Source organism: Bos indicus, chromosome 8, assembly GCF_029378745.1.
Source record: "Bos indicus isolate NIAB-ARS_2022 breed Sahiwal x Tharparkar chromosome 8, NIAB-ARS_B.indTharparkar_mat_pri_1.0, whole genome shotgun sequence".
Taxonomy (NCBI): domain Eukaryota; kingdom Metazoa; phylum Chordata; class Mammalia; order Artiodactyla; family Bovidae; genus Bos; species Bos indicus.
The window spans coordinates 57,627,411-57,652,537 of record NC_091767.1 but is presented as its reverse complement, the minus strand read 5'-3'; positions in this window follow the sequence as shown (position 1 = coordinate 57,652,537).

The following is a 25,127-nucleotide window of genomic DNA, read 5'->3' as shown; positions in this document are numbered from 1 at the left end:
AGGAGACATACGCACTGACAAAGCCAAAGACTTTGCTGAAAAGAGGCGCTAAACGGGACAGCAACAGACTAATGGAACCCAAAAGAATTGCTCTGCCTCAAGGCTGGCCGTCTTAGGTTTTATGGAGGTGGGGTTAGTTTCACGTTGTCTGGCCAATCATCATGCCTGTGCCCATTCTGGTCCAACTCAGGGCCCTTCTGGTGGAGCACACGTGTCCCAGTCAAGACAGATCCCAGGGTGAGGGTTCCTGGGTGGTTGACAGGGCCAACAGGCTGGTGTCTCCACCCTCCTTTTGGCCCACCCTAATTCTTCTGGTCCTTTTTTTGGCGGCCACTTGTCAGTTCCTTGTTCTTTATTGGGACCTCATTATGAGCCAATTTATCACATGGTTCGGCTTCCCAGGTGGCACTAGTTGAAGAACCTGCCTGCCAATGCAGGAGACTTAAGAGATGCAGGTTTGATCCCTGGGTCGGGAAGATCCCCTGGAGGAGGGCACAGAAACCCACTCCAGTGTTCTTGCCTGGAGAATCCCATGGACAGAGGAGCCCGGCAGGCTATGGTCCATGGGGTGGCAAAGAGTCTGGCACGACAGAAGTACTGTAGCATGCCTGCATGCACATGGTTATTTTCCTGCCTGGCCAGGGTAAGTGGTTTCGCCCTACAGTTCCCTAACATTTACATGGTGGTCAGACTGGGTGGAAGGGGTGATGAGGCAGGAAGAGAGAGGAGAAAGCTGAGAAGAAGAGGAGGGATGGAAGGAGTGAGAGAGAGAAAGAAGAGGGAGGCAAGACAAGAGAATATGACCAAGATGGATACCAGTCATTGTATAACCTTATCTTGGAATTGACATCCCATTGCTTCTGCCTCAGAAATAAGCCTTACTTAGACCAACTCACACTCAAGAGGAGGAAAACAAATGTGTATCAATGAGTGCCATTTTAGAGGCTGCTTACCACACCCTGCCAGACTCCACATCATGGACACACATACAGTTACAGCAGATGAGAAGACATTTGACAGAGGTAGAAGGGAAATGGTCCGAGGCAGTAGGAAAAGGAGAATTTAATTTCATTTGGGGGATGCTGGAAAGGCTTCTTGAAAAAAGAAGTATCTGACCTGGGTCTCAAACAGACCTCAAAAAAAGTCATGTCAGGCAGCTGGGACAGCTACAGCAAGTAAGTGTGGTCTGGGAACTGAGCAAGCATCAGAATTACTTGGAGGGCTGGTAAAAGTGCAGATCAGTTCAGTTCCGTTCAGTCGTTCAGTTGTGTCTGACTCTTTGCAACCCCATGGACCGCAGCACTCCAGGCGTCCCTGTCCATCACCAACCCCCAGAGTTTACCCAAACTCATCTCCACTGAGTCAGTGATGCCATCCAACAATCTCATCCTCTGTTGTCCCCTTCTCTTCCTGCCCTCAATCTTTCCCAGCATCAGGGTCTTTTCCAATGAGTCAGCTCTTCTTATCAGGTGGCTAAAGTATTGGAGTTTCAGCTTCAACATCAGTCCTTCCAATGAACACTCAGGACTGATCTTCAGAATGAACTGGTTGGATCTCCTTGCAGACCAAGCAACTCTCAAGAGTCTTCTCCAACACCACAGTTCAAAAGCATCAGTTCTTCAGCGCTCAGCTTTCTTTATAGTCCAACTCTCACATCCATACATGACCACTGGAAAAACCATAGCCTTGACTAGACGGACCTTTGTTGGCTAAGTAATGTCTCTGCTTTTCAATATGCTGTCTAGGTTGGTCATAACTTTCCTTCCAAGGAGCAAGTATCTTTTAATTTCATAGCTGCAGTCACCATCTGCTGTGATTTTGGAGCCCCCAAAAATAAAGTCTCTCACCGTTTCCACTGCTTCTCCATCTATTTGCCATGATCTTCATTTTTTGAATGTTGAGATTTAAGCCAACATTTTCACTCTCCTCTTTCACTTTTATCAATAGGCTCTTTAATTCTTCACTTTCTGCCATAAGGGTGGTGTCATTTTCATATCTGAGGTTATTGATATTTCTCCTGGCAATCTTGATCCCAGCTTGTGTTTCATCCAGCCCAGCGTTTCTCATAATGTACTCTGCATATAAGTTAAATAAGCAGGGTGACAAGATACAGCCTTGATGTACTCCTTTTCCTATTTGGAACCAGTCTGTTGTTCCATGTCCAGTTCTAACTGTGCTTCCTGACCTGCATACAGATTTCTCAAGAGGCAGGTCAGGTGGTCTGATATTCCCATCTCTTTCAGAATTTCCCACAGTTTATTGTGATCCACACAGTCAAAGGCTTTGGTATAGTCAATAAAGCAGAAGTAGATGTTCTTCTGTAACTCTCTTGCTTTTTCAGTGATCTTGTGGATGCTGGAAATTTGATCTCTGGTTCCTCTGCCTTTTCTAAAACCAGCTGGAACATCTGGAAGTTCATGGTTCACATATTACTGAAGCCTGGCTTAGAGAATTTTGAGTATTACTTTACTAGCGGGTGATGAGTGCAATTGTGCAGTAGTTTGAGCATTCTTTGGCATTGCCTTTCTTTGGGATTGGAATGAAAACTGACCTTTTCCAGTCCTGTGGCCACTGCTGAGTTTTCCAAATTTGCTGGCATGTTGAGTGCAGCACTTTCACAGCATCATCTTTTAGGATTTGAAATAGCTCCACTGGAATTCCATTACCTCCACTAGCTTTGTTTGTAGTGATACTTCCTACATGCAGTAGGAAGTGCAGATGGCTGAGTCCTATTTCCAGTTTCTAATTCAGTAGGTGATGGAGGAGGCTTGATCATTTGCATTTCAGGTAAGGCTGATGCCCTACGTCCAGAGACCACACTTCAATAAACTCTAGCTTGAGTAAGGCTGGGAAGTGGAGCCTTTTAGGAAAGTAACAAATAGATCTTTTTATTTGTCAATTTGGTCTGATTCAATTAGTTTCAAGATCCTGTTAGAATCAGTAGGAATGAAAGGCATTAGCCTTCCAAAACTATCCACTTTTAGTGCTGAGAGGGATTCAGAGAATATAAAGCCATCATATTATAAATGAGGAAAGTGAGGTTAAGGGATGGGCTCAAACAGATAGTGAGAGTTTTCTTTAAAGTCAAGTGGATTTCTGTGGCTCTCTAATTCAATGGCTCCTGAAAGAAATAGGCTAGAGCCCTCTTCCTTTAGAGTGTGAGTGCTTTCTACATGAAATGAACTAATGAGTTTGTGATCCACTCTCCCAGTAGAATACTCACACTCTATAAAATGCATGTGCCCATACTTTGGTACGGAAGGAAGGCTAAAAGAACTCTCTGAACACCTCTGGGTCCATTATTTCTTGGGCAAAAGGATAATGTAACTCCTGCCTGACTTCTAGCAATGAGATGCCTTCCCCAACTTCTGCCCTCTCTTAGCCTTTGCAGTCCTTTTTCTTTCACAGGGCCACAGGTGTATGCATTTGGTGGCCAAAACTTCTTTGCAAAACTTGGGTTTGGTGTGCTGTTTCTTTTTAAAGGCTAAATAATTAGTTTAAAAAAAAATCTAATGCAAACTGGGATGAATCTATCTCAGTTCTTGAAATATGCTTTCTTTGGAAAGAGGGTAATGAAACCCTGCAGTTTGTTCCATGTAATGTGTGCACAAAATTAGCTTGATGCCTTTGTTCTGCTGTCTGAGCTTTTGTTACCTTTTATTTGACTGTACTTAGGGAACAGTATGAAGACATTTAAAAGAAGGGAATCTCATTTCCACATCCAAACATAAGTGTTTTTTAATCACTATTCCCCTATACCTTCGACTTCCTTTACTCTCACTCTTCTCCCAGTTTCCAGCCCTCCACCCTACTCTGACATACATTCTTGCTCCAGAAGCAGAAACAAAGATCCTAAAGGTAACTGAACTGTAACCTCTTTGCACTTGTGGTTTTTGCACTTGCTTCAGCACAGGTGTCTCTTGAACTGTGACATTCTGAGAAGTCCTAAAGCTCATCAACCACATTTCCTCCTAAGAGTTGGACCTGCCCTCTGCTGTAACCCTGAATGAGAAGGTAATCTACAAAGAGACAGAGGTTAGCCAAAACCTCACAACAGCTTCAGTCACTCAAACTTGGTCTCTGAGCATGTGTTGGTTAACTGGCATCAAGGATACTGTGTAGCTCATGTCTTCTTGCAAAGCTTAGAGGTGAGAATGCAGCAGCTGCTGCTGCTGCTACTGCTAAGTCGCTTCAGTCATGTCTGACTCTGTGCGACCCCATAGATGGCAGCCCACCAGGCTCCACCGTCCCTGGGATTCTCCAGGCAAGAACACTGGAGTGGGTTGCCATTTCCATCTCCAATGCATGCAAGTGAAAAGTGAAAGTGAAGTCTCTCAGTCGTGCCTGAGTCTTAGCAACCCCATGGACTGCAGCCTACCAGGCTCCTCCGTCCATGGGATTTTCCAGGCAAGAGTACTGGAGTGGGGTGCCATTGCCTTCTCTAAGAGGTGAGAATAGCAAACTGTAAATCCACTTTATTTGTTGCCTTTACCAATTCAACCACAAATTGCTTCCTGTTCTCCCACTGAGCACCGTTTAATGAGCTCTATCAGGTGTACAATGGAAGCAGTCAACCTCAGAGGCAGAGACAGCACATCTCATGAGCAAGCACATAGGTCCTACCCTGCCTTTCCCACTTCCCAAGTCTTTGGACTTGACCAAGTTATTGAACATCTCCAGGCCTCGGGTTCCTCCACTGGACCTTGGTTTCCTCAACTAAAATGGTGGTGATAAAATGGAGTTTAAAGATCATGGCCACTATGTGAAAATTCTCACTATCTGTGTGTATACTTTAGTTATCTGATACTAAGCAGGTATTCAATAAACAGTAGTCATGATGAACTGGACAGTAAATTAAACACATGATTTTTCTCTCAAAGAAGCTCACAGTCTTCATATACATTGTTATTGAGAAAAAAAAAAACAAGTCAAAAATGGAGTGACTTATGCTACATCCTGCATCACCAAACCAAGATTTATTTACAGTTTTGGCCCCTCCCAGAGATAGAATCTTAAACCAGTCCATCAGGAATCACCTAAATAACCCTAGTGAGGTTACCTGCCTGACAGACCCCTTGTTGTTGTTCAGTCACTAAGTCCTATATAACTCTTTGCAACTGCATGGACTGCAGCACACCAGGCTCCTCTGTCCTCCACTATCTCCTAGAATTTGCTCAGATTCATCCATTGAGTAGGTAATACTATCTAACCACCTCGTCCTGACAGACCCCTGACATCCCCTAAAGGAAAGTGGCCTGGCCACAACCAATCCACTTTTTGTTCCTGCTTCCATCTGCCTACAAAAGTCTTTCATTGTGTGCAGCTCCTTGGAGCTCCTTTCTATCTGCTAGATTAGATGCTGCCCATTCCATAACTTCTTGAATAAATTTTTAAAATTTAATTGCTTAATTTTGTTTTTTTAACACTGGCTTGATTTGAGTTTTCGTTGGCTCAGACCCACTTCTATGTATCATATTCTCATTCCAGGTAAACTAGAGAAATCCAAATTTACCAAAACATTACACTCGGGTCAGCCTCTGACGTAAAAAACCTGTGTTGCCCTGAAATACCCCATGTGCTTTTTCCAATCAACACCAAGTTGTTAACAACAACATTATTTTCTAAGTCATTAGTAAGGAACTGTCAGAAAGGAATTACTCCTATTTTCTGGGGGTTGATAGAAAAAAAAAAAGAATTAAAAAATGTTGAAGGCTGAAGCATCCGTCACTGATATAAATTCATCTGAAACAAAGATGACTTAAACAAAAAAATCTGTGCTGCACATAGACAAGGAAAGAGACTTTGGCTGCAAAATACCACCCCTCCCCCCACCATCTTCTCTGGGGAGACTCATGCCTCTGCCTGCTGTTCATCAATCAGCCTTGATTTTGATGGTGTGATTTTTAGTCAGCTGCCTCGATCATTTTGGCACAGACAAAAATCCTTTAAAAAATGTTACACTTCATCAAAGTGTATCATGAGACTTCACGGTCATTATCTCAATGGCCGCTCTGATGTGCTACAATTGGCAGAGACACAAACGGTAGGGGGTGTGTGAGAAGAAAGCCAGCATTTCGTGTGGAAAGCTGGCAAGCCTCGCCAAGCTTCTGTCAACAACTCCGCGGTCTGATCCGATGCACTGAGCGTACTGATGATGCTCTTGTTTCTGGAGGAAGTAAACAAGAAAATGAATTCCACCGTGCAACACAGCCTCTTTGTATCTTCAAAATGGTGTGACTGGACCAGGGCCAACCGCGTTGAAAGTTTGGCCATTTATGTCATCAAGGCCCCGGTACTGATGGAGGCTTTGATTACGAGTTGGACCAGCTCTAAGACCCTTCAGGGGCAGCCACGCAGCAAATAAAGGCATTGATTGGTTGTTGGGTCAATCTAGCCATAAGGGTACAGAGCATAGCTCTTTTGAAAAGCCTAATGGATTAGCTACACAACCAGTCCCACTATAGGCCTTATTTTTCAAGTAACTTCAGGACAGTTTTCCAGCTTGGCAGGGAACAAACTCTTCCTCTAGAGCAAGCTTCAGGGCTGTTCTTGTTATCAATAGTGGGCTCCAAGGATTAGACACAGCGGGCTTTACAATTTAATGAAAACAGCTGTTGAAACAACAATTAAGGCAAACAATAGTTTGCCTGGAAAACTATTAATTATGTAAAGTTATGCAGAAAGTGGAATACGCTTTTATTCAGGGCCTTCTACAGCCACCGAGCTGCCTTCCATTCCAGGGCTCTCAAGTGTCAGGAAGTGGGGGTGCTGGTAGGAAGCGGCTACACTGCCTGTGGAGTGAAATGTAAGCAGAGTTCCAGGCTGCCAGTTTGCTGCAGAGCAAGTCAAGGGTAAAACATTCAAGCAAAGAGTATCAGTTAAACATATATTACCCTGGGTACCGCGGATCTTTTCATATAAACTCAGAGCTGTGTTTTCACAGGTTATCTGAAATTCATTTTGAGCCTTGAGGTTGGGATCTCTACTTTTACTTTAAAACAAAACAAAACAACATATTTCTATCATATGCCTCTTTTGGGGCCTCACCCTGAGGAGTTATGAACAATGGCATTATTTTAAAAGTTGTTAGTAAGGACTGTCAGAAAGGAATCACTCTCCAGGAATTGGTGGAGTTCCTTGTCCTTAGGAAAAAGTAGGTTTTCCTTCCATTAGGATGGTCCAACTTGGACTCTCAATCACTCCCCATCTACCTCCTCCCCCAGAACAGCTCTCCTTCCACTTTCTCTGCTTGCTGGGGCTTTTAAATTCATTGCTTCTCTCTTTGCAATTTCCACCCTTGACTAACAGTGCTGGGAATTGACTTATGGCCCTTCGCCTACCCTGTGTTCCACATCTCACTTTCCTCCCCATACGGGAATCACCAAGCCAAGAAGTCCCATTAAGAAGGTTATTAACTGTACACATAAACATTGCCTCCTGCCTACAGTTAGATTTATTTCTCATCACTTCCAAGTAACTGGCTTTAACACTCTTTCCAGCACGCCCAACACCTTTTATTTGACTATACTGTTTTAGAAAGGCCTTTGGGAATTTGGTTAATTTCATGCTGCAACTTATTAAGAGGGATTTGACACTCTTTGATAATTCCAATAAACCATTAGTCAAGTCTCACTCCCTTCAGGGAAAGAATGAACACTTTATTAGTCAAAGGGTCTCTATTCTAAACATGTCACCTGAATTTAGTAGGGCATCTGTGCTGAAATGAATGCAATTGACTTTGTGATTGAAAAGAACTTTCCTGGAAACTATAAGAAAGTTGTCATTGGCTATTATCAGTAAGATAGCATCTTTTATTTTCCTGAAATTCTCATGAGGTTCCCCTGTGTATTTTGAAACAATCCAGTAAATTTGATTTACTAACCTGTGAATGTTAATAAAATAAACAGCACACACACCAATACACACAAACTTTCTCTAAAGTTCTTGATTTAGCCCTTTCTTCCATCCAGGACAAGAAATAGAATACACAATAATCTCCTTTCCTTCTACAAATAGTTTAAAAAATCTTGAGAGATCTTTATCTCTAAAAGTCCCCAGAACATAATTGAGTGTGCAAATGAAATTCATTACTAGGGTCACAAACAATAATCCAATTAACATGTATTTGCGTAATGCTTTCAAAATCATTCTAAACCCCAAACCACCTTCATCTTCAAAGCAGAACTCAAAACAAGTACCACATCCCAGCATAATCCAGTTCACACGTTTGCACTGGAGAGTACAAAATAGCATCAAGATTGCAAAAATAATTATTCCAGTTATCCAGATGTGATTTTTCAATCATTCTAAGAAATTTTTTTTAGCAGTTCTTATTCCGTGGCACCACTCACAGCTCTCATGCTGGCGCAGGGCTTACATCTCTTCATTATTAATTCAGCTCATGGAGCTTAATTGGACAAGGCTAGAGCGAATTTGACAAACATCACAGCAGCAGAAAAAGCAATCACTCTTTCAAGATGAAAATTTGTTTGATGTCTTACTGTGTAACTCATTTACTCTCCTCAGGAGTCATGTGACCTGAATGTTAATCAGCCATTGATTGGTTTCTCTCCTTGGACAGTCACGTGACTCGAATATTAATGGGCTGGCACTCGCTAGCTGTACTGTTAGGCAACCTTGTGATTGGCTGCCAGGTTAAGATACGGAGATAAGTGGGTGCTTGATGAGCACTTGACAGAACTTCACAGAAAATTAAGGCCCTAAAATAGCATGAAAAAGTCTTGTCAAATCAAGCATGATTATCATTGAATGCTTAAGGAATTCATCATCTGCATGAAATTGATACACTTCAGCACCAGCAGGCCCTGTAGTCAGCAGGGACTCATCAGATTTTTATTTATATGTGTTCACCAAATCACATTAATTCTGAGAGCTAAAACATGCTAAGGATGAAGGTTATTTTCTGTTCAATCTAATTTATCTATGACAATAATCATCACTAATAATGTGTCAAATTGGATTGCAGTCATTTTATGCATGCATGCTGATTTGGAAAATAGTGTTAAACCATCCTGCAGTAATTAACAACCGGTAAAGGTATGCCAGGCCTGAAGTAATCAGCATATCTAGATGGAAAATTAAGTTTTATAGAATGGATTTATAGATACATATCCTTGTTTAATTCAGAATATAAATTATTCCTGGTAAAAGCCGACATCATTTTTATAACACCATTAAGACCAATAACGATTGAGGGACTTGCATCCCTAATTTGCTCCATCCTTCATTTTTTCTCTCATTTTCTGTGGTTAACTTTCTAATGGGTGTCACTTCCTTCTTGGCAAGTCCTCATTTTAGTTGGGTTTGGTGGAGCTAAGAGATGAATGAATATGCATTGGTTTAAGTGTTAATCATGGATGAAGGACTCAGCATCATACCTCTTAACACACAAGGCTTTATAATTACTGGCGGGGGGGCGGGGTGTGTGGAGGGGTGTTGGGAGGTAGGCGTTAGGGAGAATACAAAGGGGATGGTGGGGAAAGACTTTGGCCTTTTTGCTGTTTCTCTATTATTTCTTCTGGCAAAGGGACAATGGGAAATTTTGCAGATTAACTCATAAGAGATTATTGGTTCTTGGGGAATCATTTAAGCCTAAATTGCTTTTGTGGAAATACCTTTTATGGATCAGAAGTTGTGTTGTTGTTGTTTTAAATAACCCCTTGGTTTATGGAGTATGGGGAGTAATGAAATCTTAAAGAAACATTTAAACCCTTTGATGAGTGTGGCTAAAATGTTTGAGAGAACCATCACACTTCCAAAAGAAGAGCAAAATAAATACAGATAAATTGTTATTTCTTTCCCACCACTGTCCCCAACCCCCATCTTAATCTCCTGAGCGACCAGGACTGCCCTGACTCTCTCCCCCCTCGCTCAGGAGGTCTCTTTATTGATTAAATGAATCTGCTCCAAAGGCTGGCTCCCAGGCTCTTTGATCTAATCCGATCTGATTTTATCCTATCGCTTCAGCAGGACATCGGGGAATTAACAATAAGCAGCTTTACCACAAGTGTTTAATAACTCAACACAATCTCCTTATGGCTCCGAGCTGCTCATGCTCCCATCCAGTCCAGGCAAACAGTGTAACAGATTGGCCATCCCGCCCTGAACCTGAGGAATTTTCATGCACTGTGAAACTAATCGCTTCAAGTTCCTTCATAAATCACATAAAGCAGATTTTAGCATCTTAACAAATTGAAAAAAAAAAAAAACACAGCCAGTAGAGTGGGGTGGGGGTAGGGTGGCAGAGAGGACAGGCCCTCCAGCTAAAAGAGGGTGGGAGACTGGCAGGCAGTATTACAGTGGGGGAAGGGGCAGATGTAAAATAACTTGTCTTCTCCTGCAATATGTTTCTCATCTCCTTAAATTTGAACATGAATGAAATAATTTGAGCAGGCTCAACCCTAACAAAGCTCCAAGCTCACAGTGACCTTATTACTTTTTTTTTCCCTCTGTGATGGAAACGATGTGGTTTCAACAACAGGCCTCTTATTGTTGTTCCTATGACAGCTCTTGAAGTATGCAAGAAGCACACTATTGAACAAGGATTGTACGTCCTGCGTGATGCAGACAGCTGAGATGTTAGGCTGAAACGGTATGTCCCCTGGCTTTCAAACCAGGGTACATGCATAAAGGGGCGTCTTAAATGATCATTCAATTACAAAATGCTGTTCTTGAAATGCTTTTTTTTCCCACCCAGGGCTGTCCAGAAATATATCTCTTTCTGTAAATTGTAGCTGCAGAACGGAGCAATATCTTACTCCTCTCAAAAAGAAAAAAAGCATCGTATCACAAGCACAGATAGTAAAGGTGATTCTCTCCTTTTGTAAGGCAGAAATTTTGATTCAAGGGCTCACCCCCATGCCAGCATAGACAGAGCTCGTGAGGAGCTGGGAGGCGAAATGGGCTTGTGAAAGCTGCCAGATTATTAGTGCCATGGGGAAAATATCACTCTAGCAGTAATCTAAAATAAAACATCTTTCAGTTGCTCTATTTAATACCTACCGTACATCAGAATTGCCTATAAAAACATGTTTCATAACAGAGAAACAGCCCTAGCTCTCCACCTCAGTCACTGTTCTCTCCATTACCCTGGCAGTTCTGCGATTTCTCGCTACATCAGCAGAGTAACGAAGTACCCTCTAACTGAACATCTGGGGGCAGCAGGAATTTTATGACTCAGGTTCAGGCCAGCTTACTATTACTACGGTGAGATCTTTTTCCACATCCCCGGGGCCCAGGGTTCTAACACACTCAGATACAACTGGATGCTTCATTATTGCTTTCCTAAGTAAACGCATCTATTTTTATATACTTCTCCATCCATGCCCATTCATCAGCATTCATACAGATTTTCCCACCATTACATGAGTTCAATATTTTTGAGACACCCCCACCCCTGAAAACAGTCTACTCCAATTTCATGATCTACTCAATATGGAATGGAACACTAGCATGAATAGTGTTATTTTTTCCTTTTGGGAAATGACTCTTGTGTTACTTTTTTTTTTTCCAGATAAACTATGTCATAACAGAAAAATCCCTGTGAAGTTCTCCAAAGAATGCTATGCTACTTCCAGACCCTGCAACTATAATTATGCCTTGCATAATTAAGCCAGAAAGAACATCCCCTGCCAACTCTAAGCACCCCTGTTTACATCAAAAAGCAATAGCAAAATGTACTCTAGAAGGTTCTGGCCAAAGTAATTGAGTGGGCTGCCTGAGCCTAGCGCTGCTTTCTAAATATTGTCCCTGGGTTAGGAACTGGAGGGACAAGGAGGGAGGGAAGCACGTAGGAGAATGCGCCAGAGGCCTATTGACTTTTCCTGCCTGGGAATGATGTCATGGAGTTCAGTGACATTGGGGGCTGGTGTCAACTGAAGTCTCATGGCACATTCGCCCAGGTGCTTCTACTGGGGAGCTTCAGACCTGTCGCTCCATTACGTGTTGGCCTTCATATGCTCTGAATCCCTGAACTCACATGAAAAGGTTCAGAGCGTTAGGCCAGGGTGTAGACACATTCTTGACATCGAGGAGTACAAAGAGGATTCTTCTGCTTGCAGTTCAATCAGTCTTTCTTTGGAGCTTTCTTTGTAGGTTGCTGCAGCTGGAACATGAAAAGAGAGACACAGACAAACAGAGAAAGACAGAGAGACCGAGAAAAAGAAAAAAATAGCAAGGCACCGAGGAAAAAGGGGAAAAAAAAACAAACCAAAACCAAACCAAAGCCACAAACTGAAAAAAAAATCCCTATAAAATAGAAGTGTATTATGTTTTTGTGTATTTTCGAAATGTAGCCAAACTAAACCATTAAATGAGGATTTTGTTTCACAGAGTCTGCAAACTATTCAACGCTAACCCACTACACCAAGAATGTGGTGCCAACCAAAATATGTCAAGATTAGTAGTACTCAATAAAATCTCAAAACCAAATGACATGCAAGCTGTATTTCATGATTAGAGTGCTTCCTTATGTCAAGAACATACATATTAACTTGTTTAAACACAGCGATGGGCTGTCACTCTGTTTGTCAAAAGCAGAGGAAGGAGAATCTAGCGCTTCCCAAACCCATCCAGATGATGCTTCACACTTTCTGTCTTCCTGGCAGACAGCATGGACCCCATCCAATTAATCTCTACATCTGAGATAAGAGGAACTGAAGGAGAAAAGGGAGAAAGAAGGGGAGAGAGAGAGGGAGAGAGACCACTTCCCACTTTACCAAGTCAGGCAGTAAAAGCAGGATTTGCAATTGCTCTGCTCAAGGCCCTAATACTGTAGAGAACTGGAATTAAAAGAAAAAATGCTTACTCTTTTCTGTCAAATCACCAAAATTATAAAATACAAGCACCTTGAAGCTTTTTTTCCTTAATCCAGAAAATAAACATTAGCATAAAGCATTAAGGTCTACCAAGGGCTCTTTTCCCTCACTGAATCCTCAACACTCTCCTAGTCATATATATATTATTATCCCCATTTTGGGCTTCCCAGGGGGCGCTCAGTGGTAAAGAATCTACCCATCAATGCAGGAGATGCGGGTTCCATCTCTGGGTTGGGAAGATCCCCTGGAGAAGAAAATGGCAACCCACTCCAGTAACGTTGCCTGAAGAATCCCATGGACAGACAAGTCTGGTGGGCCACAGTACATGGGGTCACAAGTCTGTGACTCTTTGAGCGACTGGACATGCAAGTACATATCCCCATTTTACAAAAGAGAGATGCAGTGATATGACCAAGCAGCTACTCCAGAAACAAAGAAAACCAGAGCCTGCTCACACTCCTGTTTCAAGCCACTAATCCAAATGGGAACTACACAAAACACAGTGTCCCTTTCTGCCTTGAAATGTGTGAGTTTGAGCAGGATTCTCAAATGTAGAGGAGTAATTATCTCATTCTCTGTCACCAGCAACGAGCTGCTGTGTGCTTCTACTTGGCAGGAGGATGAAAGGGAAGCTGTTCTCTCATTTACAAAATACAGTAGTAAGATATGTGATTATGTTAGGAACACTTGAGGGACACCTTTTGGTTGAAAAGGAAACACTAGAGCCTGCTTCATTTGTTATTTGGGTGCTTTTTCACTTGTGTGAGCCTGGCAAACCCCCATCGGTGCTGACACAGCCAAAGGGGCTGCTCCCGCCACAGACTGGAAGCTACACCTGCCTCCATCTTCTGCACTCAGCTGTCCCCCTACACCCACACAGCCTTGTTCTCAGGGGCCCTCTTAGTGCCAGGGTATCGCTGCCACCTTGTACCTGCCTTGGGGCAGGGTGGAAGAGAACTGGAATCCAAACCAGTGTCTCCTCTGACATAACCACAGTCTGGCTCCTTCCAGTAAGTCTGCCCTGCACGCTGCAACCTGAAGGGGCCAGGGTCACCGAAATGTGGTGGTGATGCCCATTTCTACGCACTCTGACGTCCTCCTTAGCCTGATGAGAAACCAAGCCTTTCGAGATCTGAGCACTGTCTGACATTCCGGCTTCATTTCCTGACGCTCATTCACATGCACTTGACTCCAGCCATGCTTAACAGATGACTTCTATTATGGGCTGAATTGCATCCCCCCTTCATATGGGGAAGCCCTAACCCCTCAGTGTATGAGAATGTGACTCATGTATTTAGAGACAGGGCCTTGAAAGAGGTAACTAAGGTAAATGAGGTCATATGAGTGGGCCCTAATCCAACATGACTAGTGGCCTTAAAAGAAAAAGAGATAAGGATACAGGGAAAAGACCATATGAGGACACAGTGAGAAGGCACCTGTCAAGCCAAGGAGAGATACCTCAGAAGAAACCAAACCTGCAGACTTCTGGACTTCAGGCCTCCAGAACTGTGAGCATATTCATTTCTGTTTGTTTTAAGCCACCCCATCTGTGGAATTTAGTCATGGCAGCCCTAACTAACTAATAGCTTTTCATTCAAAGCCCTGCCATGATCTCTCATATGGCCCTGGAGTCCTGAACTCAGGTCCCTCTGCCTGGAATGCGTGTCCATTGAATATTGGCCTCATGGACTCCTCTTCATCTCCAATGTTCAATTCAAATGACAGGTCTCCTCCTCCACGAGGCCTTCCCAAATAACCATGGGCACCCAATAAAGAGCTCCTGTGTGATTACACAGAGGCTCTGATGTACCTCTGTTATGTGGCCATCTCCCAAACTTATCTCATGGCTTGTCCCCTAGTAAACAGTGAGTCTCGTGGAAAAAGGACACCCTCTTACTCACCGCCCCAGCCTAGCACAATGCCCATTAGAGAGAAGTCATTCAATTAATGTTTGATGAAAGGACAAAGCAGGGAGTGGAAGGAAGCAGCAACAGCAGTAGCAAAAATAACTAAACCTTATTGAATATTTACTATGTGCTGGATGTTAGTCTAAATGCTACGCTTGTATCAACTAGCTTTATCCTCCCAACAACCCTATGAGGTAAATAATACTGATATCCTTATTTTACTGGTAAGGACCGAGGCAGACCAAAATAAGTAACTTGCCCAAGGTCATGCACAGCCGGGGAATTAAAACTATCTAGCTTCAGATATATCTAGAATGTCCAGGGACATTCTTAAGAGAATGTCTTTCAAGGAGAACTGAAAGGAGAAAAGCAAGAAGATAGGAAAGGAACAAAAGAAGGAAAGAAATCACCAATTGTGTAAACTTGGGCTAGATACTTAAATTCTTTGGAACTCAGTTTCCTCACCTGCTTATCTCAGATAAGTCTCAAGTGAGATAATACAGGAGAATACATTCTAATTGCAGAGAGCTGCAGAACTACACAGCCTCTATTTTCAGTAGCCAGAAGTCAATGAAGTAACCCCACAGGCCTTTGACCTGAGAATTTTCAGGTAGAGACTTCTTCGTGGATAATCCTGAAGAGATAAATGCAAGGCAGAGAAGAATGGGGTAGTCAAAGATGAGTGTTGCAAAGAAATACTTCTCTGCCTCCCACCAGGGACCAGAAGTTTCACCGCCTTTTTCCAGACCTCTAGGAGAACTGGTTGGATGAGGTGGTTGGATGGCATCACCGACTCAATGGACATGAGTTTGGGTAGACTCCAGGAGTTGGTGATGGACAGGGAGGCCTGGCGTGCTGCAGTCCATGGGGTCACAAAGAATTGGACACAACTGAGCGACTGAACTGAACTGAACTGAAGGACAACTATTCCTCCCTGGTAATCTCTTTGCCTCCAGGGGCCATGCATTCCAACTGACCTGGTGGTGGAGGGTGGGGGAATGGGTGTGATAGCGGTGGGGGGTGGGGCGGGGGGGGGGGGGGGGGTTGCGGAATCTCTCAGGATACCCTACAAAGGTGCTGCCTCTGATTCAGAAACCACAGATTACATCCTTGAGAGGCTTACAGATCAATGTTGTGTTGAAATTTCAGTTTAGTAATTTAGTTTGCTGAACTTAGTTTGCTGGATTCTGATGTTACATGTGGGGTGGAAGAAGTTCCTGTTTTATTTTCAAAGTGGACTTTTCCGTTTGGGGTTTGCTCGTTTTTCCAATACTGTCTTCAATGGAGCATCTTCATCTCTCTTTTTTTCTGTGATTTAGAAATGCACTGAGCATGAAATAAGGACAAATACAACCTGGTAAGGAAACAGGTTTTGTTGTTCTTCACCTGCAAAGACTCCTCTTTGGTGGTTTTCAGATGACCTACTTACCTAGGCAGGGAGAAAAATGGTTAAAGCACTAGGAGGAAATCAACTGTAAATAGAAAGTCTATGTTTATAATCCCCTCCAGAAGATTCCCCCTTTTCCAGCCACTGTAATCAACCCTGTAGTATCAAGTGAAGGTTCTTGATTATCTCCCTGTGGCATTATGTCTCACCACATAGCTGATAATAAACTGATAGATTATCAAACAAGATTACAGCTTTAGCAAATAAATCATGTTTTGTGTTGAGAGAAAATGCTTACTATCCCTATCTACCTGGCTAAATATTTACATATTACAGGCTTTCTAGGGTCTCTGTTCTTTCAAATCTGATTTTTTAAAAACAAGACAAAGGTTAAGTTAACAAAAAGAGAACACACTGTGCTTCAACACCAAGCTACATGCACCTCTGGGAGAAAACAGGTGCTGCCAGAAAAGTAGGAATAAATCCAAGGCCTCAGGGGCTGGTTAGATCAGTGGACACAAGTGATAAAAAACTGACCTGGCTGTGTTAGCACTGAATCACTTCAATCATGTCTGACTGTTTGTGACCCCATGGACTATAACCCATCTGGCTCCTCTGTCCATGGGGATTCTCCACGCAAAAATACTAGAGTGGGTTGCCATGACCTCCTCCAGAGGATCTTCCCAACCCAGGGATCAAACCTAGGTCTCCCACATTGCAGGCAGATTCTTCACCAGGGACGCCCCTAGGAGGAATTCAGATACCTACTTTAAACGGAACAGGGAATTCTCTGGTCCAGTGGTTAAGACTTTGCCTTCCAATGGATGGGGTGCCAGTTCGATCCCTGGTCGGGGAGCTAAGATTCCGCATGACTTGCAACCAAAAAAATCAAAGCATAAAACAGAAGCAAAAAGAAAAAAAAAAAAAGAATATATAATACGCTTTATTTTAATCATGCATTTCTGAAGAGACTCTTGAAAACTAAATAATTTTGAATAAACTCATATGAAAGATAAAAAAAAAAAAAAACAGAATCAATCTTGTAACAAAGCCAAAAGACTTTAAAAATGATCCACATTAAGAAATAAATAAATAAAATAATAAAAGGAACATAAATGAAAGAGAATAGAAATCCAAAGTGTGCTTGCAGCTGTGTGTGTGTGTGTGTGTGTGTGTGTGTGAAAGAGACAGAGAGAAGGGGAGAAATGGGCTTGTATAAAGTTTCACACTGGCCTGTTGCTTTATACTTTCCAAAGCCCTTTCTCCTTCATTGAATATATTCTTCCTTTTGTCTCCCCACAACCCAGTTTCTCCCTGTTTTTCCCAATCTCTCCATTTACAACTGACACAAAGGGAGGCCTAGGAGAAGATATATGAGTTGCAAAAGGACCTGGAAAGCAGGCCTCAAACACAAATTTTCTGATTCCTGATTCCGATTTCCTCTCTACTCCAGGGATGTTCTCCTGAAGGACAGAAATAGCAGAGATTTTATTTTTTTTTAATGCTTTGTGTAGCCATATTGCCAAATCTCAAGTTGAATTACTATTAGGTTTAAGACTTATAGACAGAAATGGATGTAATATAAAATAGGAAAGGAATTTTAAAATGCCTATCTTTCAAGAGAGGGAGAAAGAAAGAGAAAGTGGCTTGGGAATTGTATACGGGGGTCAGTTTAAATTTGTTACCATGCCAGGGAAGAGGAGAAAGCATGGATAACCAACCTGACTAGTCGTGGAGCAAGTTATTCCAGATAATCTGACTTCCTTCTCTTAATGACAGATCTCACAAACCCAGCAGGGCAATGAGATGGGGCTTTCTGCATGTGAAATTCAGAGAAGTTCTGGGTTTCAGTGTCTTTCACCTGCCACACACAGAATAGCACTGGGCTGACCTTCATTGCAAAGGAATTTCTATTCAGCAGTCTGGGGAGGTCCACAAAAGCATGAGGGCAAGGTTGCTCTGCACATCTCCCACCACCTTGTCATGGGGCCTGTCATCTTCCAGGCAAACGGACCAGAGTGATCCTGGAGTGAGAAGGCTGCCTCTCGGGCACTGCCCGGGGAACCAGTGTTCCACACACACACGTTCAATACATACACCGATGCTCCACACACATACATGCTACTAATGAAGATTCTCAAGTGACAAAATAATGAACATAACACAAAATAAAAATATAATAATATATTTCTCTTTTGTGATGGTATGTCATCTATGAAACTTATCAAATAGAAACTAGTGAAATCATGACTTTTCCCTTTTAAAAATTAGAAATGTGAAAGGAGATAGAAGTTTTAAAAATACATGGAATATGATAAACCATACATTTCAAATTATCTAGTTTTATATATAAATATCAACAGTGAAAATACATGTTCCATCCACCACAATCTTCCTTTCCCCATTTCCAGAAGGATTTCCTCTATAGTGTGTGTCTTTCTAGTTCTTTTTCTACTTTATGCTCAGTAGTGTCCAGCTCTTTGCAACCCCATGGACTGTAGCCCACCAGGCTCTTCTGTCCATGGAATTCTCCAGGCAAGAATACCAGAGTGGGTTGCCATTCCCTCCTCCAGGGGGTCTTTCTAACCCAGGGATTGAACTTAGGTCTCCCATATTGCAGGCAGATTCTTCACCATCTGAGCTAGCTAGGGAAGCCCATTCTTGCCTGGAGAATTCAAAGGACAGAGGAGCCTGGGAAACTACAGTCCATAGGGTCATAAAGAGTCAGACACAACTGAGTGACTAACACTTTCACTTTTATTATAAATGTTTAAGTATTACATATATTTAAGAATAATTAAATAGATATACTTTATACATAGTTTTTGTCACTTTATTATTATTTGTTAATATTAAATATGAACGAGCTTCTCAAGTTAGTAGACAGAAGTCTACTTCATTCTTTCAATCTTAGCATTCGAGAATATGTACCACCATAAATATTAAGTATTCTCCTACTGATGGACATTTAGGTCATTTCCAGTTTGGGGATAATATAATCAACAATGTCATAAACATTCATGTGTGTACTATTTTGTGTACATTGTGGAAATGCTGAATTGAAAGAAATGTCTGGTTTTAACTGCAACTCGTTCAGTTGTTAAGTCATGTCTGACTCTTTGCAAACCCATGGACTGCAGCACACCAGGCTTCCCTGTCCTTCACTATATCCTGGAGATTGCTCAAACTCATGTCCATTGAGTCAGTGATGCCATCCAACCATCTCATCCTCTGTCACCCTTTTAAACTCCTGCCCTCAATCTTTCCCAGCATCAGGGTCTTTTCCAACGAGTCGACTCTTCACCTCAGGTGGCCAAAGGATTGGAGCTTCAGCTTCAGCATCAGTCCTTCTAATAAATATTCAGGACTGATTTCCTTTAGGATTGACTGGTTTGATCTCCTTGAAGTCCATGGGACTCTCAAGAGTCTTCTCCAGCACCACACTTTGAAAGCATCGAAACCTCAGTGATCAGCCTTCCTTATAGGCCAACTCTCACATCCATACATGACTACTGGAAAAACCATAGCTTTCACTATATGGACCTTTGTTGGCAAAGTGATGTCTGTGCTTTTTAATACACTGTCTAGGTTTGTCATAGCTTTTCTTCTAAGGAACAAGTGTCTTTTAATTTCATGGCTACAGTCATCATACTCAGTGATTTTGGAGCCCAGGAAAAGAAAATCTATCACTGATTCCACTTTTTCCCCATCTATTTGCCATGAACTGATGGGATCAGATGCCATGATCTTCGTTTTTTGAATACTGAGTTTAAGCCAGCTTTTTCACTCTCCTCTTTCACCTTCAAGAGGCTCTTTAGTTCCTATTTGCTTTCTGCCATTAGAGTGATATCAAATGCACATGTGAGGTGTAAATATTTCTCCTGGCAATTCTGATTCCAGTTTGTGATTCCTTCAGCCCAGCCAGGCTAGTACTGTTGTTCAAATAATTAGCTACTGACAATAGATAATGCTACCAACAAGCGAAACAGAGCATATGTATTTCTACTTCTTTAAACTTTGCTGTAAGGACCCTGCAGTTAATACAATAATTCATCACTAGAAATTATCATATTTTATCATTTAATAGCATTTTTAAAAGAAATATCTGTTTACGTTGAATTTTACCTTAATCTATGTTCTCAGTTTCTCTGTTCAATGGAAAACTTAGTCATTGGCTTTACAAAACTTAATCCCCAAAATACCATTCACCACATAAGCTTCATGGACTACTGTGATGAAGGAAATAAAATGTCTGAATGACTAGTTTTACACACTGATATCTGTAAGATGGCAAGTAATATATTATCCTCTCTACTTTTCTCACCACCATCTCCTTCCCCTTAAAATTCCTTGTCATTGAAAAGGGAGAGAACTAACTTCACAGAATCATATTCAAACCAAGAAGAAGAATTCTTTGTTCATATTTCAAATCTTCTGCAGAAAACGTGTGCTTTTTAGATCACCCACACCATTTCTCACTAGCACAGCCTCTTGAATGACTAACAATATTCAAAATAGAATGTACAGATCGTAGCTGCTAAAAGGCCAAAAAGAAGCAACTGTGTATAGCAAAGTTTTATTAGACAAATTAATCAAAGAATGTTATGTGGGTAGTTATCTTTGTCTATAAAAGGGAGGGGGTGAGAGGGACAATGAATTAAGGGGACTCTACAGCCATTTTCTGTTCATTTGCATACTGTAGAAAACTTTTACACTGAGAATGTGATCATACATGATTGTATAATATTTAAAAATAGGACAAATACCACAAACAAACAAAACAGAATGTTAACAATGAAAGGACCATTAGAGATGATCTAGTCCCAAATTCCTCAGTTGGGGTGAAATTGAAATTTGAGAAAGTAACTGACACACTCAATTGCAGAGAAATTCAGTCTCCAACTCCTGAAAGTGTAAGTGTTAGTCATTTCAGTCATGTCCAACTCTTTGCAACCGCATGGACTGTAGCCTGTCAGGCTCCTCTGTCCGTGGAATTTTCCAGGGAAGAATACTGGAGTGGGTAGCCATTCCCTTCTCAAGAGGATCTTCCTGACCCAGGGATCTAACCCAAGGTCTCCTGCATTGCAGGCAGACTCTTTACCAGCTAAGTCAAGAGGTGGGAAGTAGTGCAGAACTGCTCTGACAACAGGCAGCCTCTCTTGAAAGAAAAACAAGAGAAAGATGCCAGGGCTTGAAATACGAATTAATCCAGAAACCAAATAGGAAGACTTTTGTTCATATACTGGAGGAAGTAAAGAAATATACCCACTATATTCCTATAACCTAGAAATATTATTTTCATGTGATAGGGACTGAATCCACAAGCAATCTTTCAGTCTGCTGTTTGGCAGAATCCAAAAAGCGTGAGTTGCAGGGGGAACCAAAAGAGATGAAAAAGATATAAGGATGTGAGCATGAACGATTCTGTGTTCACAGACTTCTCTTTGTGTGCCCATACTCTCCTTAGATAAAAATCAAAACGGTATCTAACAGAACAATAACATAATACCATCAAACTATAAATACCAAAGTTAACTAAAGTTTAAGTTTCACATTTACTGAAAATCTAAACAAACTCCTTGATAATTAATCTCCGAAATGTATAGCTCTGCTTCAGATATGGGCACATAAATTATAATAAAGAACGTTGGTATGCAATTTGATTCTAAGTGCTTTTTAGTAAAGTACATAATGATGCATGCTGAGGAGATGCAGGTATATTTAATTGGATATCATTAAAATAATGATGTGTGTTTAAAATAATGATATATTAAAAAATTTTTAATGTAAGTGACGGAAGAACATGTAATAAAAAGTCAAAGCAGTAACTACTTTTTGATTACCTGATTATTCACAGACCTAATACCTTTCACTTTAACAAGTAACACAGTAATGCTGTAATAATGTCACACTGGAGGGATCCAGGGAGCCTGCCGACAACGTGGGCCTTTGCTTCCCCCACTGCAGAGTGTGCTTCCAGGTCTCTGCTTAGGCCAACTTCCTTCATCAAAAATGATTTCTTCCAAGAAAGGTATAATTGATAATTGGTGAAGCTGGAAAATGGGTTCATAAGGGTCAGTGTATTTCTCCTTTTCTATTTATTTTATCTGCATTGGGTCTTAGTTGTGGCACGTGGGCTCTTCATTGCATCATGTGGGGTCTCTTGCTGTGGTGTAAGGGCTCCCTAGTTGTGGAGTGTGGGCTCAATTCCTACACAGCATGTGGGATCTTAGTTCCCGGACCAGGGATCAAACCTGCATTCCCTGCATTGCAAAGTGGTTTCCTAAACTCTGGACCACTAGAGAAGTCTTTTCTGAATATATATGAAATGCTAATTAATGGGGGAAAAAGAAGTTTCTACATTGGAATATAGGTTCTATAATGTTTGATAATTTTGTTCCTTTCCTGATGCAAAGGACATCACTTATTAATGTATCTGTGCATATACTGGTTCTTCTGCATGATACTCCCTTCAAATAAGTGGACAAATGTACATTTCTAACTCTTCAGTTCAGTTCAGTCACTCAGTCATGTCCAGCTCTTTGTGACCCCATGAATCGCACCAAGCCAGGCCTCCCTGTCCATCACCAACTCCTGGAATTCACTCAGACTCATGTCCATCGAGTCAGTGATGCCATCCAGCCATCTCATCCTCTGTCGTGCCCTTCTCCTCCTGCCCCCAATCCCTCCCAGCATCAGAGTCTTTTCCAATGAGTCAACTCTTCTCATGAGGTGGCCAAAGTACTCGAGTTTCAGCTTTAGCATCATTCCTCCCAAAGAAATCCCAGGGCTGATCTCCTTCAGAATGGACTGGTTGGATCTCCTTGCAGTCCAAGGGACTCTCAAGAGTCTTCTCCAACACCACAGTTCAAAAGCATCAATTCTTTGGCGCTCAGCCTTCTTCATAGTCCAACTCTCACATCCATACAAGACCACAGGAAAAACCATAGCCTTGACTAGACGAACCTTTGTTGGCAAAGTAATGTCTCTGCTTTTCAATATGCTATCTAGGTTGGTCATAACTTTCCTTCCAAGGAGTAAGCATCTTTCAATTTCATGGCTGCAGTCACCATCTACAGTGATTTTGGAGCCCCCCAAAATAAAGTCTGACACTGTTTCCACTATTTCCCCATCTATTTGCCATGAAGTGATGGGACCAGATGCCATGATCTTAGTTTTCTGAATGCTGAGTTTTAAGCCAACTTTTTCACTCTCCTCTTTCACCTTCATCAAGAGGCTTTTTAGTTCCTCTTCACTTTCTGCCATAAGGGTGGTGTCATCTGCATATCTGAGGTTATTGATATTTCTCCTGGCAATCTTGATTCCAGCTTGTGCTTCTTCCAGCCCAGCATTTCTCATGATGTACTCTGCATATAAGTTAAATAAGCAGGGTGACAATATACAGCCTTGACGTACTACTTTTCCTATTCGGAACCAGTCTGTTGTTCCATGTCCAGTTCTAACTGTTGCTTCCTGACCTGCATACAGATTTCTCCAGAGGCAGGTCTGGTGGTCTGGAATTCCCATCTCTTTCAGAATTTCCCACAGTTTATTGTGATCCACACAGTCAAAGGCTTTGGCATGGTCAATAAAGCAGAAATAGCTGTTTTTCTGGAACTCTCTTGCTTTTTCAATGATCCAGCGGATGTTGGCAATTTGATCTCTGGTTCCTCTGCTTTTTCTAAAACCAGTTTGAACATCTGGAAGTTCACGGTTCACGTATTGCTGAAGCCTGGCTTGGAGAATTTTGAGCATTACTTTACTAGCGTGTGAGATGAGTCCAACTGTATGGTAGTTTGAGCATTCTTTGGCATTGCCTTTCTTTGGGACTGGAATGAAAACTGATCTTTTCCAGTCCTGGGGCTACTGCTGAGTTTTCCAAATTTGCTAGCATATTGAGTGCAGCACTTTTACAGCATCATCTTTAGGATTTGAAATAGCTCAACTGGAATTCCATCACCTCCACTAGTTTTGTTCGTAGTGATGCTTTCTAAGGCCCACTTGACTTCACATTCCAGGATGTCTGGCTGTAGGTGAGTGATCACACCATCATGATTATCTGGGACAAGAAGATCTTTTTTGTACAGTTCTTCTGTGTATTTTTGCCACCTCTGCTTAATATCTTCTGCTTCTGTTAGGTCCATAACATTTCTGTCCTTTATCGAGTCCATCTTTGCATGAAATGTTCCCTTGGTGTCTCTAATTTTCTTGAAGAGATCTCTAGTCTTTCCCATTCTGTTGTTTTTCTCTGTTTCTTTGCATTGATCGCTGAAGAAGGCTTTCTTATCTCTCCTTGCTATTCTTTGGAACTCTGCATTCAGATGCTTATATCTTTCCTTTTCTCCTTTGCTTTTCCCTTCTCTTCTTTTCACAGCTATTTGTAAGGCCTCCCCAGACAGCTATTTTGCTTTTTTGCATTTCTTTTCCATGGGGCTGGTCTTGATCCCTGTCTCCTGTACAATGTCACGAACCTCAGTCCATAGCTCATCAGGCACTCTATGTATCAGATCTAGTCCCTTAAATCTAGTTCTCACTTCCACTGTATAATCATAAAGGATTTGATGTAGGTCATACCTGAATGGTCGAGTGGTTTTCCCTACTTTCTTAAATTTAAGTCTGAATTTGGCAATAAGGAGTTCATGATCTGAGCCACAATCAGCTAACTCTTACCCCTGGTTAAATAAGGCCATCCATAAAGATGGATGCTTGTTATTTCGATGTCTCCCACCATCTTGAGTTACTCTTTGATCTCCTTCCTTGATCACCGTGTTTCCTGCATCAGCTCGAACCAATGAGTCACGTGTGCCTCATGCAGGCTTTCTCAGATGAGCAGGTGATGAGCTACCCTACTGCCCAAACATCTCATTACCTTCTGTCCTCCTCATCCCTGCTGTGACCTAAAACTCAGCTCAGTTTAACTCCCTGCAGGATTGTATGGGCAATTAGTGTCCTTGAGCACCCCCTCAACTCTATAATTCATGATCTTGGAAAAGCCAA